We start from the raw sequence: 4,133 nt of genomic DNA, 5'->3' as shown, positions 1-4,133 counted from the left end.
CACTTGGGTATGGGATGTTAGGAATTGGGGTTTCGACACGCGGAATTCGGGGACGAATTCCATTAAGTGGGGGAGATTGTAACATTCCAGTTCCTGGCCCAATTTTTTTTTAAGGATAACGGGCCTCTCTACGACCCAATAGCCAATGAGACCTAGGGTTCCTACAGTTTCTTATAAATAGAGCTGCCTCCTCCTCCCTTTCTCCTATCCAGAAACTGGTAGCGGAGCTCTGCAGAGATTTCCCGGAGACCGAAAACCCTAGCCGTCACACCTCTCTCTCTCCCAGCCGCCGCCTCTCTTCTCTCTCTCCTTGATCTCTCTTCTCTTTCTCTCTTTCCTCGCCGGCGATCGGAACTGGTGGTGGTGGTGGTTGTGAGCAGACCAGGTCGGCGTTTTTGGAATTCTTCAGACCCAGATCTCACACTTTTCAAATCTATCCGGTAAGCCTTAGATCTACATGTCCTCTTCTCCCTCTTATAGATTTGGCACGGGGTGTGATAGATATGATATTAATCTCGTTCCCCATATTATTTTGAGTATGAGAGTACAGATCTGTGGTTGTGTGACTGTGTACTTCTTCTAGATCTGGATCTGCGACGTCGAGAAAGGCTAAGGTGAGGACCCGGATGTGACCTCTTCTCATGTTGTATAATACCTCGGGCTTAGTCCTCTGTTAATGTTGACCTAGATCTAGCTGTTGAGTTTTGTTGATGTGAAGAAAGTATGATGATTGTGATTGTGGCGAAAGAACCTAGAAACTGATAGGTTATTAAAGAGTAAACCGGTTGAGTGTTGAGAATGAATGAGATGTGTGATAAAACTGAAAATGTTGTGATAAGAATGAAAGACATGTGAATGAAATGTTGTTGCGATCCTTGAGCTTGTGTAGTAATGTGAACGAGTGCCGGTTTGGCGAATGCCGGTTTGGCGAGTGTCGGTTTGGCGAGTGCCGGTTTGGCGAGTGCCGGTTTGGCGAGTGCCGGTTTGGCAAGTGCTAGTATAGAGTGCCGGTTTGGCGAGTGCCGTTTGGGCGGGAAATGTTGAAGTCATGGAAGACCATGGGGTGTCCGGGCGGATGGATTGAGCACTCATGGATTAGAGAGTCTAGGGAATATTGTTAGATGCTTGTTAGGTGATATTAACTTATGACTTGTGCTTCATGTGTTATGTGATCTGAGTTGAGTTTGTAGGTTCCTAGAACTTACCCTCACTGAGTAATCCCAATTACTCACCCCTCCTTCTTGTAGGTATGATCAAAGAGGAGCAGGAGCAGGAGTCGGTATGGTGCTATCGTTTTGAGCTTTCTTTACCTTTCCAAAACTTTATATTCGGGTTTTCTTTCAAGTTTTTGTTGGATATTTCAATCTTTAAGTTGAGTTTGATTTTATGTAAGACAATTTGTGTTCCAATAAAAGTTGTTAGACGAAAAGTGTTGTGTTCATGGTTTTAAGAAAGATCCTCGGGATATGGATGTTACAATTGGTATCAGAGCGGGGGTTAAACCCGCCGGTGCTGTCCCGGGCGGGTAGGTGTAGATCAAGAGTATTTTATATCCGGGTTTCAAAGTATTTTCAAACTTTTACGAAAGGAAGATTTTCAAAGATTAATTAAGGCACCATTCAGACCGAAGCTCCTCGCTTACTCGACGAGATTAGTGAACTCTTTTGCAATCAGAAACTGACGCACCATTCATTGTATCAGGATGCCACCAAAGATTGCCAAGGTTATCTCAACAATGACCACCGCCCAAAGAGCAGCTCGGCATGCTACTAGAGCCGAATCTCGTGCTACAAGTTTGAATGGAAGTTGTACTGAAGTAGAGATAGAGTTGAGGGACACACCAAGAGGGGTTCCGAACAAAGGTCAAGTTGTTGTGGATGTTGCAGTTTTGGAGGAGTTACAGATGTACCGAGAGATCTACCAAGGACAAAGGCATGGGAATGGTGGTCCAATAGGAGTTTGCGCCGCACAACCAGCAAAGGAAAACACCGTGAACCATCCATCTTCACCACTACATGTGCGAGTACAAGGAGTAGGACCCTCGTATTGGGACATGATGCGGTATATGAGAGACATGCAAATAGAACTCTTTAGTGGAAAATCAGATGCTATAACTGCAGATAATTGGAGAAAGAAGTTGGAGAGAAATTTTAACGCAGCCAGATGCCCGCTCGAGTTCCGCAAAGATTTGGCTGTCAATTAACTAAAGGACGACGCATTAGTTTGGTGGGAGGGAGTCGTGGATGCAGTGCAAGGACGCTATGAACTAACTTGGGCAGATTTCTTAGAGGCTTTCAACAAAAAGTATTTTCCACGGGAGGCCATGGATCATATGGAAGGTGAATTCCAGGACATTCACCAAGGAACAAGAAATGTGAGGGAGTACAGGGAAAACTTCAATCGTTTGAGAAGATTTGCGGGCCGCTACTTAGGAGAGCGCGAGCTGATTCGGCGTTTTCTGAAAGGGATGAGGATTGAGCTCAGGAACCGTTGTAATGTGAGGGAGTATCAAGACATCAATGAGTTGATAGAAAAGGCTGCCGAGCAAGAGATTGGACTGGAAGAAGAGCGTAAACAAGCCAAGAATGTGCATACCACAACAGTGAAAAGGACTTGGGAAAACTTAAGTGCAACACCCGCAGTTCCACTTAAACAGTTGTGTGAAAGATGTGGAAAGAAGCACCTAGAGGAGTGTTGGCATGATGTGTGTTTCCGGTGCAAGCAACTGGGACATCTTAAGAAGAATTGCCCGTTTCGACATCAACCAAATACCAAATGTTTTCGCTGCTGACGTCAAGGTCATATAGCAAAGCATTGTAGAGTTCAAACGGCAAGGGTAGCAGATGAAATATTACCACCACTCAAGAGACAAGCACCAGGGTCAAGGGTCTGTGTTGTTGGGGATCATGACTGAGTTGAGCCGATCTCGGGTATGTTTTTATGTGTATCGTCTTGTATTACAAATTTGATAAGTTAAATTAGTGTGCACCTAAGTCTAGTAGTGTAACCCAAGCATGTTCTTCGGGATCAGTATTGACGAAGAGAGAAACTGTCCATACCCCATTAGAACAACTCATAGTCTTATGAGTCTAAAGTTATAAAGCTGTTAAAGCCATAGTACAACCATACACACTTCATTTCAAGAACCGGAAGACTGTTTTGGGTGACGAAGATGCATAGGGTAGATGAGAAAGGATGTTGTTTCATGGATTTCATAGGGGATGTATATTAGTTATAAAGGTGGAATGTTGAATCTATCACGGGTTACTACACGAGCTACTTGTGCTTTAATGGAGATACGGGTATGAGGAACCTAAGTGATAGAACCAAAATCAAACACCGTCCTTTTTGGTTCATGGACACGGCCCAACATGGGGATCATGTCGACCAGCTTGATCCAACCGAGATTTTTCCATCAGATCGTGACACTACTTTGGAGCTGAATGAGCTGAGTGAGATAAGTGACACTACTATGGAGCTGGATGAGCTAAGTGACACTGAAGAAGGAGCTGGTTTTGATGCACCCTTGGATAGCACACTGGGCAAAACAGACATGCATGGTTTGGTCATGGGAAGCAGTAATGATATATGTTCATTGTTTGACTCATATCTTCCAAACCACGAGGATTCTACGCATGAAATCACTTGGAGAATGTGCTCAACTCAATTACAGAACTCCTCGAAGAAGAATCAGATCAAACGGAGTTCAGATGTGGAAGTTATGCAATTTACAAATCAGGTGATCTTCAGTTCTCGCGAATTCGGGCTGTGTGGATCGTCCGGCGTGCGTCCCGATCATTCCCACCGTGGACCAGCACGACCAGAATGAACCTGGACAGTGTGTGAAGATTCAGTTTGACCAGTCTGCCTCAATTTCACCAACCTTGACCAGTCTTCATCAAATTCCACAAATTTGACTCATTAATAATTTTCTAGTCAATGTTGTCTTTTTCTATGCATTGTTTTCCACAATTTCTTTATGTTTCTCTTTGACTACAAGTAATAAATATGTAGTCTCATCTATGAATAAAATCAGATCATTTTAGAGTTTATCTTTGTTCTTCTTTTCTCTGAGTGAGAGAGAGTTCTTTAGCTAGTTCATTGGTTTGAACCGGCTTGTTGATTTGGTGGTC

Source organism: Raphanus sativus, chromosome 4, assembly GCF_000801105.2.
Source record: "Raphanus sativus cultivar WK10039 chromosome 4, ASM80110v3, whole genome shotgun sequence".
In the NCBI taxonomy this organism is placed as follows: Eukaryota; Viridiplantae; Streptophyta; class Magnoliopsida; order Brassicales; family Brassicaceae; genus Raphanus; species Raphanus sativus.
Note: the sequence above shows the minus strand (reverse complement) of the source record.